The sequence below is a fragment of the Pteropus alecto genome, unplaced genomic scaffold, assembly GCF_000325575.1.
Source record: "Pteropus alecto unplaced genomic scaffold, ASM32557v1 scaffold135, whole genome shotgun sequence".
NCBI lineage: Eukaryota > Metazoa > Chordata > Mammalia > Chiroptera > Pteropodidae > Pteropus > Pteropus alecto.
This window is the reverse complement of record NW_006438076.1, coordinates 1,654,600-1,673,022: the sequence shown is the minus strand read 5'-3', so window position 1 is coordinate 1,673,022 and position 18,423 is coordinate 1,654,600.

Below are 18,423 nucleotides of genomic sequence, written 5' to 3'. Positions count from 1 at the left end.
TTCCTTTAAGACATTTCAAAAATAAATAAAGGACACAATTAGTTTCCTCTCTAGGAGAAAGCCAGATAGATTCCATGGTTTAGGATGAGCAAACTCTGAAAGGTCAATGACTAGAAAGGGAGCAGAAACAGGTTTGGGCTTTAGGTTTCTTTTCAGGTCTGACACCTGGCTCAAGGTGAGCCTTTCTTCTCTATGGCTTATATTCTTGCTTCTTTATTGATGTGAAACATATCGTAGAAAAAAAAAGACACTCGGTTACCTCCTATATCCTGAGATTTTTGTGAACATGGTTTACCTTCAGAGGTGACCACGTTATCATAAACTGAGACCAAAAAGAAAAAAATTCTCTACTAATATCTATTATACAAATAGATATTTTTGTTGAGGTTTTCATGGATCAGAAGAATAGATGAGTGATGGTGTTCAGCAGCAGTCAGGGATTTTTCCAATAGATTGACTAATTTTAGAAATAACATAGATTAAAGCAGCTAACCCCATGGAGTGCTAGGAATTGCTTCTAATAGAATTATGCTAGGGGAGTGCTAGGAATTGCTCTTAATAGAATTATACTACCTATTCATCAGGTAGCAGCAGTCATCTGCCAATTAGTTTCCTCAGACCTCAAAATTCCTCAAACCGGTGTTTTATTAATCCAATTAGTTAAAAATTCTAAATATCGTTTTATTTGTGCATTTGCACATTGAGCAAAGGAAATGTGTGTAGTCATTGATTCAATTTTGGTTCATTCAAAATACTGCTTGAATTTATCTAGTGTTACTATCAAATCAACCAGACAGATTTTCCTTATTTACATTAAGTCAATCTAATTATGAATGATGATGAAGTTGAGGGAAAAACTATATCTTTTGAGTAATTTCTCACATTTGTTGCATAATTAGAAGTGGTGAATGAGATCTCTGAATCAATATGGTGGCTTGATAATAGAAATGAGAACAAAATGAGGTTAGAAATAAATTTTCATTTTTTTCCAACCTCTATTGAGTCTATATTTTACTGAAAGTTTTAAAATCATTATTAAAGATTATTAAAAGAAAGAACTATTAAAATGAGAAAAAAATATGTGCTGTGATCTCTGTCCCTCTGTATCAAAATCATAAAACTTCAACTCATGCTTATTCATAGCTACTTATTTAGTTGTTTGAATTTACTTGGTACAGAATATTCCTGAATCCTACTAACAAATCTATATATTTGCCACCATTTTTTCCTTTAAAACAGTTTTATTGAAATATAATTGCAATATAAAAATTACTCAAGCTTAAACTGTACAATTTGATAAGTCGAGATAAACATATATACACCTTTCAAAACATCACTGCCATCAAGATAATGAAATATTCGCCACCCTTGAAATTTTTCTTGATCTCCTTTGTAAACTTTCCCTCTATTCTTAACTTCTCCTTAACTCCTCATCTCTAGGTGATTACTGACCTGCTTTCTTTATCATAGGTTTGTTTACATCTTTAAATTATTTTATATGCATGAAATCACATGTTGCATACTCTTCCTGTCCACTCGTTTTGTTGTAGAGTAGTAATTTATTATATGATTTTACCTTAGTCTGTTTATTCATTGCCTTCTTGTTGAACTTTTGTTTTGTGTTCAGATTTTCTCTATTACATATAAAGCTGATATGAATATTTTTAAACAAGTCTTTGTATGAATATACAAATTTGATTTCTCTTAGGTAAATACCTAGGATTTGAATGATTGGATCATTTTAGGTCAATGGTAAACTTTTAAAAAAAACTACCAAGCTGTTTTCCAAAGTGGTTGCACTATTTTACATTTACATCAACAGTATGTAAGAGTTATAGTTATACTACATCCTCTCCAACATCTTTTATGGTCAATGTTTTAAATTTTAGACACCTTAACAGATTCGTATGTCATTGTGGCCTTAATTAACATTTCTCTGTTGACTACTGGGGGTGAGCATATTTGCATGTATTTACTTATGATCCATATGATTCATATATCTTTTGGTAAACCGTCTGTTCAAACACTTTGCTAGTTTTGTCGAGTTGTCATTTTCTTATTAAATTTTGAGAATTTTTTACATAATCTAGATACTGGCTTTTATTATTTTATGTGACATGCAATTATTTTCTTCCACTCTAGTTTTTCTTTTCAAACTCTTAATAATGTGTTTCAAAGAGGAGAGTTCTTAATTTTGACAAAATCCAATTTATAAATCTTTCCTTCATGTATTACACTTTTGATGCTCTATATAAGAATTTTTGGCTACACTAAAGTCAACGATTTCCTTTTTTGTGTGTGTGGAAGTTTAAGAGTTTTAGGTTTTACATTTTGGTCTATAATTTTTTTTCAGTTACTTTTTCTAGATAGTGTGAGATATGGATCAAGCCTCATATTTTTGCATGGGGATGTACAATTATTTCAGCACCACTTGTGGAAAAGCTGGCATTTTTTAAAATACTATTTTAGTTTTCAATTACAGTTGATATACAATATTCTATTAGTTTCAGACCTAGTGATTAGACATTTACATAATTAATGAAGCGACCACCCCAATAAATCTAATCCCCATCTGAAGCCATACATAATTATTGCACTGTTATTGATTCTATTTCCTATGTTATACTTTGCATCCCCATGACTATTTTGTAATCACCAATTTGTACTTCTTAATCCCTTCCCCTTTTTTACCTGACCGGCCTCTTATCTGGCAAAAATCAAAATTTTTTCTGTATCTATGAGTTTGTTTCTGTTTTGTTTGTTCATTTATTTTGCTTTTTAGGTACCACATATAAGTAAAAACATATGGTATTTGTCTTTCTTTGGCATTTCGCTTAGCATAATACCCGCTAGGTTCATCCATGTTGTTGCAGATGGCAAGATTTCTTTTTTTTTTTTTTTTTTATGGCTGAATAATATCTCATTGTATATATATATATACCGCTCTTTTTTATCCATTCATATAATGATGGACACTTAGGTTGCTTCCATATCTTGGCTATTGTAAATAATGCTGCTATGAACATATGGATGCATATGTCTTTTTGAATTAGTGTTTTGGATTTCTTTGAATAAATACCCAGAAGTGGAATTACTGGGTCCTTCTTTATCTTTTGTTATAGTCTTTGTTTCAAAGTCTATTTTGTCTGGTATAATCATTGTTACCCCAACTTTGTTTGTTTGTTTGTTTCCACTTTCATGAAATATCTTTTTCCATCTCTCTACTTTTCGTCTGTGTCTCTCAATCTGAAGTGAGTCTCTTGCAGGCAGTATATATAAGTGTCTTGTTTTCTTATCCCATTACTTTTGATTGAAACATTTAATCTACTTACATTTAAAGTAATTGTTGATAGATATGTAGTTATTGTCATTTTATTATTCATTTTTTATCTTTTTCTTCCTTCTTCTGAAAGAAATCCTTTTAATACATATACATATTTGATCTTTTTTCTTCTTAAAGAGGTACCTTTAACATTTCTTGTATTTGTAATACTGGTTTGATGGTGATGAACTCCTTTGTGGGAAGCTCTTTATCTCTTTCAATTATAAACGATAGCTTTGCTGGTTAGAGTAATCTTGATTGCAAGTCCTTGCTTTTTATCACTGAATATTTTGTGTCTATTTCTTCCAGCCTGCAAAGTTTCTGTTGAGAAATCAGTTGACAGTCTTATGGGAGCTCTCTTGTACATAAGTAACTGCTTTTCTTTTGCTGCTTTTAAGATTCTGTCTTTGTTTTTAAATTTTGACATTTTAATGATAAAGTCTTGATGTGGGCCTCTTTAGGTTCATCTTGTTTTGGACTCTCTGCACTTCTTTGTCTTGTATATCTATAACCTTTACCAGATTAGGGAAGTTCCATCATTATTTCTTCAAATCAGTTTTTATTTTCTTGTGCTCACTCTTCTCCTTCTAGTACCCCTAAGATACAAATGTTGACATGCTTGTTGTTGTCCCAGAGGTCCCTTAAATTATTTTAATTTGAAGGACTTCTTTTTTCTTTTTGTTGTTCTATTTGGGTATTTTCTGCTACCTTATCTTTCAAATTGCTGATTCATTCCTCTTCTTCATCTAATCTACTGTTGATTTCCTCTAATGCATTCTTCATTTCACTTATTGTATTCTTCATTTCTGACTGGTTCCTTTTTATGTTTCCTATTTCTTTGTTGAAGTTCTCACTTGAGATCATTGAACATCCTTATAACCAATGTTTTGAATTCTGCATCTGGTAAATTGCTTGTCTCCATTTTGTTTAGTTCTTTTTCTGGAGCTTTGCTGTGTACATTTATTTGGGACATGTTTCTTTGTCTTCCCATGTTGACTGTCTCCCTGTGTTTGTTTCTATATATTAGGCAGAGTTGCTATGTCTTCCAATCTTGGCAGAGCGATGTTATGTAGTCAGTGTCCTTTGGGGCCCGGTGGTGCAGTCTCCCTGTTCACCTGAGCTGGGTGCTGCCAGCATGTCTCTTGTGTTAGCTGTGTATGCCCTCCTGTTATATTTGAAGTTTGACTGCTATTTGCACATCAATGTGAGGGGTTGACCTTTAGGCTGATTGGCTGTGAGGACTGGCTGTGACTATAGTGGAGAGGCTGTTGTACAGGGGCTGACCCTATGAAGCAGGATTTGTTCTAGTGGGGCTCGGTGCCTGCTGAGTCTGCCCTTTGGGTGTGTCTTTTGTGGAGATTGTTGGGCAATGCTCTGGTGTGGTCTGAGGCCAGCCATCGAGTGTGTTGATTCTGGAGGTTCTCATGAGGGGTTCTGGTGCAGGGCAAGATCAGCTGCTGCCTGTGTCCTTCCTGAGGCTACTTGGTATGAGCTAGAAAGAGTTCTGCAGATGTTGCCACTTGACTTAGGCTAAGGGATGCCAGGAAGAGTCCAAACTGAGATCAACTGCCATTAGAGCTGGGTTTAGGGCTGCTTACCAAGAGGTGTGGGGCATGCCGAGTTCAGCTGCTGCTTGCTTAGAGTTCGCAAATCTTTGAGATATTTTAGAAAAGTCCACGACATGAGCCAAGACAGGCTATTTGTATAAAAAAGCAACTGTGAGTGGGTGGGGCAGGGTCTTAGGGAATCACCAGGGTAGGGTAAACTATATTAGCCTGGTTGATGGAGACACAGACATGGTACCCACCTGCAGATGCATGTTAGGTAGTGAGAAGTCTCAACAAAGAAACAATGGCTTCTGCCAGCACTTCTGTCTGGGAGAAAACTGTTCCTCTAGCCCTTGCCCTGAAGCCAATCAATTCAGTTTCTCTCAGTGTATCCCTGGTGCCCTCAAGCTATTTCCCCTGCACTGGAGCTCAGAGCAAGTGATTCTGTCAGTGAGTAAGTCTGTGTGCAGGCCCTTTAAAAGAAATACTTGGGACTCCAAAAGCCCTCTATCTCACTCAGCCAAAATCTTTGCTAGATTTCACAGCCAGAAATTATGGGGATTTTTCTTGCTGGCACTGGAACCCTAGGCTGGGGAGTCTGGTATGCGACTAGGACCCCTCATTCTTCAGAGGGGACCTCACAGCCAAAATATTCCTCCTGATTTTTAACCATCACACTCGGGTGTGGGACCAGCTATTCTGTCTTCGTTCCTCCTACCAGTCTTTCTGTGGCTTCTTCTGTATGTCCTCAGTTATAGAAATTATGTTCAACTAGACTTCAGATGATTCTCAATGATGGTTGTTCTGTAGTTTAGTTATAATTTGGGGGTGGTCATAAGAGGAGGCGAGCACAGTGTTTACTCCACTATCTTGACCGAAACTTCAAGACTGTCTGTTCTTAACTAAATTAAGTTTGCATCTTGTCAAAGAGTAATTGATTATATACGTGTGGGTCTATTTCTGAGTTTTAAATTCTGTGCTATTGATATGCCAATATGTCAGTCTGTATTTCTTGAAATACTGTATCTTTTTCTCCTTTTGCAGGTGCAGTCAGACATATGTTAAAGTTTTGTCGTGTTTCTTAATATTTTACTTCTCTGTGTGTTTTTGTCTGAATATTTTCTACTTACTTATCTTTTACTTTAACAATCTTATTTTTTATTTTGCCTAATCTACTGATTTGTCCATCTACTGATGTCTTATTTTATGAATTATATTTTCATTTATGATTTTTTATTTTATTATGTTATTCATAGATTATAGTTCTCTGGAGGATTCCTATATTTTTTATAAGTTGTTAAATATTTTAAGGGTAGTTAAAATCCATTTTAAACTCTGTAAAAATGTATTTTAAAATGCTTATGTTTCTCTTTCAATTATTTTTTACATTTTTAGTCACTTGTTTCTGTATCCTAGTATTACTAATAATTTTTATTTGAATTCTGAACATTATGTGTGAGAAATTGTATAGCCATTGGATAATGTTTCTTCCTCTAGAAAATATTTAATTTTCTTCTGACTAGCAGTTTCCAAGTGTACCAAGTTTATTTATTGAGGGACTGAGATGATAAACTGCTGAATTTCAGACTTTTGATGATGGACGTATTTCTAGTTTGCCTTTAATTTAAGATCCCACACTTCTAAAATAAAAGTTGAAAATATTTCCAGGACCATTCTTCATGAAGGACCCTGAATTACAATGTTTGATTATTACGCTGCCAAAAGCTCTGCTTAGCTTTTTATCTTCTTGGAAACCACTTTCTTCTTATTTTCTCTTGCTTTTATGTAACATAGGATATAGCAAGCTTTGAGAACAAAAGTCACACAGAATGTTTACCTCACAACTTTGCAGTGTTCTTTTCTTCATGTTCTTGGCCCCACAAGTCCTGACTAACTTGTTAGCCATGATCTTTAATAGTTTGTTTCTCTGTTCCATCTTATTTCCAAAAGGCTTTGTCTGCTTGTTTTGTTTTTGCACTGTCTCTCATGCTACACATTAGAAAACTCGGAAACTGAAGAAGCAGCAAAGGCATTTTTTCTCAGCTTGATGCATTCCCCTCTCTCCAGGCTTTCTAATACGGCTTTTATAAAGTTATTCTCAGATGAAAGATTTACCTGATACAAATGACTCTACCATCCCCAAAAGCTGAAATCCATCATTCTTTCTGTTTAATGACATTTGATCTAAGCTTTTCTGAAATAAACCATGTATTGTCTGTTTTTTATTTGATTGGCATGACGAGTTAGGCCAGGACCTTGAATCTCTGAATCTTTATCCAGTTGCCTACTGTTTTGGAACCTAGAAGACGACACATTTGGAAAGAAGCTCTTTCTCAACCCTTGAAAACTCTGGCCTCCATAAGATTCAAGCATGTCTGAGCACTCTTACATAAGCCTCTTTTTCCTATTGCTCATCCTGGTATCCTTTGAATTTCTCAGTACAGAGAGATCCACCTAACATAGAGGCACATTTTTTTAAAAAAATCAGCTGCAAGGAATTTAGAAAGAGAGCCTATTCAAAGGGGTAAAGGTTTTAATAAAAATAAAACAATAAGAGCACACATAATTTATTTTATAATTGTAAACCTATTAAACTTTTCATAATATGTAAAGTTTTCACCAATGGATTAAATTCCAAAGTATCTTGAATTACACACCAAAAAAAACCCACAAAAATTCCTCTTCTTTTTTTTTCTATTTCTTTTATTTGTTGTATTATTATTGAATAATATTTATTAGGAATTTAAGTGCATATGGTTGTCTAAATATAATATAGGAAAACATTGTTGCTCTATGGTAGCATGTGGTCTGAAAGAAAATATGAGATTATGGATATGGACCCATTCTCATATATAGGAAATGGAACAATTAGAGAGAAGATGCAATGGCAAGATTCAAACCTGTGATTCAATAATTTATTGTACTGATAATAAAGTCAGTGTTCTGGCTTCATGCTGAGAAACTGAGTAGGGCCTAGATGGTGAAGTATACTTTCTCACTGGAGAAGGCTTCCTACTGCTCAAGACATGGCATGAGTCAGCCTTAAAAATATTTTTCAAGGCTTAGACGGTATCTTCATATTTCTCAATACTCAGTTTCCTCACCTCCCAATTAATCTGCAGATTCCTCTGTTCTTCCTCACTTTAAAGCAGACACTCAGATCCTCTCCCCCTTTTATAAGTACATTAAGTGAGAAGAACCAATTAATATTAGTACTTAAAGAGAGCTTATAGATCTCATTGTCCAGGGATGAAAGCTAGTTTTAATCTCTCACACCACCAGCTCCAATCAATCAAAAGAGATTATGGAGAAAGCTAAATTGAGAGGATTATAATTCTATGTTCAACCTCAGTAGAAAAGAATGAGTAATGATTTATAACAATACAGACTAAGGGATTAGCATCATGTTTGCTATGTATTTGCTATTCCAATTTTAACCCAACCTTTCATTTTTCAGATAAGTAAAATGGAGCCCAGAGGGTCAAATGACTTCTCCAAGTCATACAATTATTAATGTTAATATTAAAACTCAAACTCATGTTCTCTTTTTCAGTTTCTCAGTACAATGCTCATTCTCCTCTGATCCTTCACCTTTTAAAAACTAGAGCAAAAGCAGGAATAACCTGGTTTTAAAACCTATCTTGCTATTTTTAGACTACCGATGCTTAAAAGCAGTGAAAATCTGATTGCTGATGTTCGAACCCCAGTTTTGACACTTTCTTATCTAATAGTGCTGTAATTTTTTCTGTATGCAAATTGAGTTAATTGTATGAGTAAAATTTAAAGCACTTGGACCTAGACCCACCTTGTAGTAAGTCTTCAATAAATGGTTAGGCCTAATTATTAGTTTAATGGCTTCAATAACACCCTTATTCAAGGTGATATTTTTCAAAATAAATTGAGTCTAAAATCAGTTGCAATATCATCTGTTTTTCCCTTATCGAGGTTCTTTAATCTGTAAACCTTCATACGAAAACAAAGAAAAATCAATCAATCAATCAATCAATCAATAAATAGACAAACCCATTGAGCTCACTAAAATTGTAACAGAAAAAAAAATAACGATTTTATGTAAACAAGAGAAGTGTCCAAATCTAGCTAATATTTGTATTTATTCAAATGTTTTACCTGCTCTAAGTACATGCTGTTCCCTTGGAGCCCCATATATTTTACTTTCAAAGTAAAGTATTCCATTAACTAGACATCTTTAGTTCTATTAATGTTTCATAACTTATTGTTATAAGCAATTCAGGGAAACTGTCCCCTGTACTATTAGCAAGAAGGAGGAATATGTGTGTGTGTGTGTGTGTGTGTGTGTGTGTGTGTGATATACATATACATATATACACACATATATACATATCTGTACATGTATACATGTATACACATATGTATACACATATGTATATGTGTACATATATATGTACATATATGTATACACATATGTATACATACATATCAGGATCATAAGATACCCAAAGTTGTAGATCAGAAGAGATGATTAAAAATTTCACATTTAAATAGTTACTATAAGAATCCCCTTCTTTACTGCCAGAATTACTGAAGCTTCTAGAAGATTCTTCAAGTCATTGGCTAATCTCAAGGACACTCGCACCTGTACAAGGTGTTGACATGAACCCTCTGTGAATCCCTCCTTTCCTACTGAGACTAGCCTGTGTGCTATAGGGAGTCCACTTGCTGTAGAGAGACTCAGAATGGCAGATCTGAGGATGCACAAAAGCCCATGTGGACAGAGCTTTGCTTCACTGATGGCTCAGTGCCAGGTACTCTAAGCACCTTGGTGACCACCACGATTGGAACTCTGCTTGTGTACTTTATGTGAGAAAGTTCCACCTGGAGATGTGCAGACTGCAGGTGTGTACAAGGCTTTGAGACCAGAGAAGTCTCAGCATTTAACACTGTAAGTTTAAGGTGTACAATGTAATGATTTGATACAGGTATATATTGTGAACTGCTTTCCACAATAGGGTTAGTTAACACATTCTTTACCTCACATAATTACCATTTTCTGTGTATATTGTTGTGATAAACATGTAAAGCTCACTGTAATAATAATTTTCAAGTATACTACATGGGCATGACTTTTAAAAGTAAAATTTCTAAGCAATAGCTTTGTAAAGTCATTTAACAGATATGGAGAGAGTAGATCCATTTCCCTGTTTACAAGCATCCTCATCAGCTGCTCTTAAAAGTTCAACTGACAATGTAAACGGCAGTGATTCTCAAAATTGTGTGTTCCCAGTGCCATTTTAGAGAAATTTATTTCTCACAAACCTCAATAATATAACCAGGTATCTCAGTTTAAGAAACATGGACTTAAGAAAACAAAGGCTTACGCTTTTAAAATACTTTTTCATAGAACATTATTATTGTAAAGTAGTTTTATAAAGTAAATTCTATACATTCTATACAAAGTAAATTTTGTTAGAATAGCTATAATCAACAAGACAAGAAATAACAAATGTTAGAGAGGATGCAGAGAAAAAGGAACCCTCATACATTGCTGGTGGGACTGCAAATTGGTACAGCTACTATGGAAAACAGTGTGGAGGTTTCTCGAAAAACTAAGAATTGATCTACCATATGATCTAGCAATCTCTCTACTGGGTATTTACCCCAAAGTCTTGAAAACCCATATCTGAAAAGATATTTGCACACCAATGTTCATAGCGGCATTATTCGCAATGGCTAGGACGTGGAAGCAACCAAAGTATCCTTCGATAGATGACTGGCTAAAGAAGCAGTGGTACATATATACAGTGAAATATTACTCAGCCATAAGAAGAGATGAAATACTGCCAACATATGCGAAATATACGACAACATAGATGGACCTTGAGATAATCATGCTAAGTGAAATAAGCCAGACGGAAAAAGCTGAAAATCACATGATATCACTTATATGTGGGATATAAACATAAAAGCAACAAATGAACAGGACAAACAAACAGAGACTCATGGTCATGGACAATAATAGACTATTGGTTATCAGAGGTTAGCGGGGAGGAGATGGGGGAAGGGAGAGTTAGACAGGGTAAACGGGGCAAAATATGTGGTGACAGAAAGACATCTAACTATGAGAGGTGAACACAGTGTAAATGAATATATGCCTTACTGTTAGAGTGTACAGCTGAAACTTACTGGATTTCGTTAACCAATGTCACCATAATAATAGATAAATAAATAAATACATAAATACATAAATAAAAGTTAAATTTGTAAAATTATCATTGAAATAAATACTAAAACAAAACAAAACTTAGAGCGAGTCCTTGAATATATGTTCACGAACCTCAGTTTGAGAAATCTTATGATGGTGCTTTAAGTTTTACAAGGACATTCACATATCTTTCATCTCATTTAACTCTTGCATCAGTCCTGTGTAATATGTAATATCATCTTTCTGAAATCACTTGCATGATCATTGGTAATGCTGGCATTTTAGCCATGATTTTATAATTTTAAGTATCAATAATATCACTTTTTTCCCTAAGAATAATATTTTCATATTGCTTAAAATTGATAAATCCATTTTATATAACTCACCACAAATGAACTTCATAATGATTGCCAAGATAATAGACTGAATATTATTTCTATCAGCAACATGAAGTAAAGATCATATTGTTTTTTGATTTTCTGGACCCAGTGCCTTATTTCATTAGAAAGAATTTCTTTTACTTTGTCATTCATTTTTAGCTATTTGATTATTATTTTTGACAAGATTCAATATTATCGTAAATAAATAAATCAGCAGATGTTTAATAAATCCTAATGTTTAATTCTAAATAATTTTAAATGGCCTAACATAGTATCTCCCAAGGTAAGATTCCAAAGAAAGTCTTCCAGATGCCAGAGAGAGAGAGAGACAGAGAGACAGAGAGACAGAGAGACAGAGAGACTGGTTTAAAAGAAAATCGAATTATTTAAAATCTATAAGAAGTTCTGCAATTTAAATCTGTTTATTTCACCCATTTGAAATGTATTTACCCACCGTGTGTATGTCAATTTAGAAGTGTATGTCACTTCTATAGGGACTCATGACAAATTTATAATAACTCAAGAACTTTGGTGCTACACTCTATTTCAGAGTATCCTTCTGAAACCTCATGTGGCTCAAGCTTTTGCATTGCCTGATACATGTCTCTTCCAAATTTCAGTGCTTTTTATTCACTGAAGCTGAGAGACTGTGGTATTTTCTAATATGATCATTCTTCTGGAAAGGGCAACTCAAGCAAAGATTTGTATTTTCTCTATTTAACATAACATTATCATGTGTTTTCACCTCGCTAAAGGATAAACTCAGTATCACTCAATAAGCAATGCAACAACCAAGTATTTGTAGGAAAATAATGAGCCATCCAGCATTTCAAAACGTTTCAGGACAGGCTTCTGCATGGTGTTAACTAAGTGTTGTTGTTATTATTATTAACTATAAATTATTATTATTATTATTAATCTCTAAAGATGTTAACCTCGTTTTATGCAATATGGGTGTTTTGAACATTTAAATGCAAAATGTATTTCCATAAATGAAATATGTTAAAAAAAAAACCTTAACACAGTTGAATTCTTAAGGGAACCATGGCTAAACATAGCTAAAATGTTTGCGAAATTAAAATAGATTATTACTTGCAATATGATTATAACCCAATACCAATTATATATATATATTTTTTCTATTATTTTGGGTATTCTAAAACTGGGAGCATAACAAAATTGTGATAGGGATCGATATGTGGTATGTAATATTCAAAATGGAAAAAAGCATCAATGGATGACCAACTCTAAAGTGACATAATTTTGTGGAGAAGATGAGAATCAGTTATGATTTTAAGAGAAATATCAATATATTTTGCAATTGTTTCCCTTCAAGGAAATCTCCTGAAATTCTATAGCATGTTTTATTGTTGAAGAATTTGTCCAGAAAATATTTCCAATGTCCTGCACTCTGGTTATCCACACCCTGGCTTCTGCAAAGGTCTTAAGACGTATGTTATACTCCAATGACATTTTCATCCTGAAAATGTATTGTCTTCATAACTGAACACCTGCCACAAAGCACAACATTAGACTGAGAATGTGCATTCAAATATCCTAGAGTCAATATATTAGAAGTTATCAGAACATATTGCTCAAAAGCAGAAAAATTAATCAAAATGTCCTATTTTAGCTTTGCAAGCAGCAGCAGGGCACAACAGACTGCAGAACTGATTAGTTACTTATTAAATAAGAACAGCAGTGACAGACTTTCAAAATATCAAATTAGCCTAACAGAGCTCCCAGCAAAATGGTAAAACCTAAGCACACCCTGGGCTGTAGACAAAGCAGGGGACCATCTATGAAAGGTGGAAATGACAAAGTTTCTTGCTGATACTGCCTTCTGCAAAATGTCATATGTTTGGACTTAATAGAGTTGCTCCAGTTATTCTAATTTCTGTGTTGTTCTCCCTTGGGCAAATTAACTCACTTGGTCTGAAGTGATACCAGGGAAATCAAAGATCCTTAGGATCTGGTCTAGAAAATGCTCCTTTGTTTGGCACATACTTGGTCACTGAGAAAATGCAGATACGGTCAATCTTGACTGCAGGTAAAACCATTGGGTAGCATCACCAGATGATGTTACTAGCTTGTTTTTATCATCAGAATAAACAAAAGTTTTAATTAGAAGAGATCACATGTCCTACTAATATCTTATATGTCTCACTAGCCACCATTAGCAGCTGGCAACTAACTATCTGACAAAGTTGGATCAGTAATTTCCAGCAGTTAGATAATATGAACTAGCTGCCTTCTCCTGTAAGATGGGAATTCACATATGTGGGATGCTGCCTGTGAACTGAAAATGGTATTCAATATTAAAAGGAGATTGTTGAAGAGATAGTATATGCAACTTCCTGTAGAGCTTACCATCATCTCAATCTTGGGGCTAAACATGTGATGACTATTTATTGCTCCTTATCTTATCATCCATTGTTTCCTTTGTGAGCATTATAAAGAATCAACATCTGTCCATAGGCATCAAAATGAGTCTGACAAGGCAAGTAAAGAAGAAAAACCAGCAGCAAAAACATTAAAGAGAAAGTGTGAAGTCTATAATTTTCCTCTGTAAATCCTCCAAAAGGGTGCATCGTTTTATGAAGAATTCATCCCCAGGTTCCCATATATCCTGGAAGAAGTTGGATGTCTTTCCAAAGCCTTTCAACCATGTAAGGTATTTTATTAAGGGTCTTGGTTTGGGAAATGAAGGCTGTTTATATCGCAAATTGCCTTCTAGTCAAGCCCTTCTCCACAACTAATTGACATGACCTTGGATATATCTGCTCTTGAATATCCTTGACATCCATCTGCTATGAAGATGAATTAGTTATTTAGGTAGCAATCAGCTTTCCTGGTTTAGCCAAAGTGCATCCATTCCTCTTTAAGCCTATTAAACTGGGAATGGACTTTCCAGCTAATGCACAATGCAATCATTACCACTCTGGAGGTGCCAGGCACCTAAATATTTTGTATTCAATTTTGAAAAATTTCTTTCTAAAATAAGAAGGATAGAAAGGAGGGAGAAGAAATAAGCTGGGGGTGGGGGAGAGGGAGTCAATAAAGACCTAGAGATTCAATTAAGAGTCTAGGTATTGGCTAATTTTTATTAACTCCACCTTTGACTTATAGGGCTGAGGTCAGCAAGCGGTCAGTGTAAAGGCATGTAGGGAGGGCAGAGGAATACAGGGAGCACCGAGTCCCTTAAATGAGTAACAAGAGACAATTGGCCCTAAAGACAGGAACAATCAGAGTTTATTCCAGGGAAAGGATCCATTTCTCTGCAACCCTCCAGCCAGCATGAGGCAATCTCCCACTGCTACATGGCTTACCCTTAAAATCTTTGCAAGTGACCACTCCCTCTCTCAATCCACACATACCCAATCTTTAGAGAAAGGAAAGGTTTGCTGTCCATGCCTGACTTAAACGAAAAGACATAATCTGAGATTATTTGGAATTTGTATTTAGTAACAAAGTATAAAATAGTACCACAAATTTTTTAACGTGATCTTTGTTCGCTAAGAAAATGTTAGGTACCAGAATCTGTCCAAGTGCATTGATATACATTATCCCAGAATGTGTACAGAATGGCGTCCTTGGGCAAATATCCTAACTGAGGATCTAGAGCTAAAAACAATGACAGCTCAGTGGGATGACTACCTTGTTTGAAGTAATACAGTTATTGTCACTTCACATCCAAGTCTTCTGATTCTATAGTGTATTCCTACCACTACACACTCATGCATGAAACAAACACTTATTGAGCACCTACCATGTGGCCATCAGTATTCTTGATATGGGGATACAACAGTGGATAAACCAGGCAAACATCTGTAGCTTCACAGATCTAACATTCTACAAGGTTCTCCATGTCTTGTTTATTTTTATAATTAACATTTGAGGACAATAGGTCAGTGGCATTTTGGGTGTGCTTGCTTGTTTGTTTTCTAAGTCTTCTTCTTATTACTCTGGATAAAATTATTCTCAAGAGAGTCATGTTGATTTGATTTGATCCAATTTTATTTATTTTTAAATACCTCTTATGGGTTAGTGACCAGACCAGACACTGGCAATGCATAAATAAAACAATGACGATGGGAGTTGAAAAGAGGATGCCTTAGCGATTTTAAGAATATAATAGGGATTCTGATTTAACCTGGCGGATTGAACAAGTATTAACCACATCTCCTCTTGAAACAGTACTTTGAAATTAAAGGGGGATAAAAAGCATAAGGTCACAAGGACAAAGTTAAAAATAGAAATAATAAAAGATAGACATTGAGATTACATTTTCACAGACAGAAAACAGTTGGATAAGAGAAAACTGATATATAAGGGAAGCCTGAAAGCTCAGTGGCCGTAGGGGTAGGTGGTTAGGTGATAGCAATAAGCAGACCAATGTGTTTTAGAACCTTGGAAAGACTCAAGAGTTGAATGATGCAGCAGGTTAAAAGTTAGGGTGACTGGTGGACAATGAACAGGAAGATTGTTTGAAAATCTATATAAGATACATTTTACTCCTAGATCTTATTCTCCACCTCACATAGCAAATAACATCACCTTCACGACGTCTGTAGAATACTGATATTATACTCTCTGGAAGAGTTAAATAAGATTTTTGTTTCGGGGACACTGAACAAAGAAATCAGTGGACAATTTAAAATCATGTGAATTAAGTAGTGGTCTCCCTGAATCCCTTCCCTGCACTTCTGCATTCCCTTGTTAGACTCTGCGGTAGGCAGTTTCTGACCTGACACTCCATATTCCCCTCTTCCTAATATTTAAGCCCTTGTGTCACTCCCTCCTTAGTATGTGGGCTGGGCCTGGGGACTTTCTTCTAATGAATAGAATGTGGCAAAATGATCAAATGTCATTTCTATGATTAAGTGACAAAAACTGTGACTTCTGTCTTGCTAGCACTCATGCTGGCACTTTCTTGAGGTCTTTCTAGCTCAGTCTGATGAAGTAATCTATATGGAGAGACCTACTTTGAAAGAAACTAATGAAGGCCTCTGTCCAACAGAACATGAGAAATTGAACCCTGCCAAAAACCATGTGAATGAACTTGAAACAGAGCCTTTCCAGTGAAGCCCTAAGATGGCTGCAGACTTGTAGGATCACCTGGTATCTTGGTTTTCTCAGGACTGAGGGGTTTCCTGGCATATAAGACTTTCAGGGCTAAGACTAGGAAAGTCCTAGACAGATTGGGATGATGATTTATCCCACTTTTATGATAAGATTTAGAGCCAAAAGTTCCAGCTAGGCTGCACCCTGATTCCTGACCACAGAAACTGTGAGATAATAACTAATTGTGGGTGCTAGTTATGCAGCAAAAGATAACTAAAACATATTCTCAGAATACCGACAGCCAAGATTATACCAGCAAGGCAGGATACCTGACTATTTCTCTCTGATAAAATGATAACCACAAGACAAAAGATCTATCATTATTTACAGTCAGTGGATTTCCTAACAAAATTCTGAGATTCCTCCTAAGCATTTCAAGATGAAGTCTACCTCTTATCAAGTCCTACTTGTGCTTACAGAGCGTCTTAAAACATTTTAAAGTTTACTTTTAAGGAAATTGACAACCAATATTAAAATGAAATTTTCAAGAAAGTTTCTAATATAAAGGTGAAAGTAAAGGAAATATATAGAAATAAAAAATAAATTAGATGGAAGAGAAAATGTAGAAGCAAGAAAATACTTCACCAGAATCACTAATGTACTCATGAGTCTACTCAAAAATGTGAAAGATAGTGTAATCATAAAATAAGAACAAATGCTATAAAAAAGAGCATTAATAGGATAAATAATCTTGGAAATGGAGAATATGAAAGATATTAAATCTTCATAGAAGTATTAAAAGATAAATGCAACTTTCTCAGAAAATTAAATGAAAAGACAGTTAAAGTCATAAAAGAAGAAAAAGAAATTAAAGCATTGGTATAAAATTAATAAGAATTCCAAAAAGAAACAGAGAATTGAGAAAATGATCCAATAATTCTTAAAAATCCACTTTAAAGGTCACTAAGCACTCAAAACAATAAATACAAAAAGATGCACATCATGAAAAAAATGAAAACTATGAAAGAAAAACCTATATCATAAAATATTAGGACACTACAAATAAAGTCAATAACCTTAAAAAACTGGAGAGAAAAAAATCATATATAGCAGGTCAAGAAAAAAATAGCATCAGGTTTCTCAACAGTATCATTTAATTCTAGAATATAATGGAACAATACTGTAAACATTCTCAAAGGAAATGATTGCCAACTAGAATTCTGTCTCCAGAAAAAACTAGACAGTATTTTGTTGGGCAGGAAATACAGGTGGTAAAATTCAGACTGCTCTTTGAAGCAATTAAGCTATGAATTGTGGGAGACGCCTGTGCAGAGTTGACAGAGGGTGTGTGTTTGTGGAAGATTAGCAGTACTCGCCAATGTTTTGAGAACCCCTCTGATTCTAGGCCCACAATCAGATTGCCTTTTCCGATCCCTCTGAATTTAGACATGTGACTTCTTTGGCAATAAAATAAAAAAAGAAAGTAGCATCTGTTACTCCCGGGCAGAATTATTTAGAATTATTGCACAGTTCTCCATACTCTCTTTGTCTGCAGCATTAAACCTTGATGACTGGCTTTAAAATGTCGGTGCTTCTGTTATCCTTGGTCTCTGAAGCACTAGGATAAAGAGAGCTTTGGGACTACTAACAGTGGACATGAGGAGTAGGTAGAAAGTAAATCTTGTTTGTTCTCAGACATCAACATTTACGAGCTATTTTCAAAACATAATTCAGCCATTTTGGTGAATGTGGTGTGTTGCTTGTTTACTTGCATTTTATATGGGAGATACTTGCATATGTTTGTATGATGTAGAAGAGCAACTAAAGAGGCAGAGGTAGAACATCCAAGGGAGAAAGACAAACAATGAAGATGCAATAGATAACAAACTAATGGAAGAATTAACCTTCAACCAAAGAGAAATACCTCAT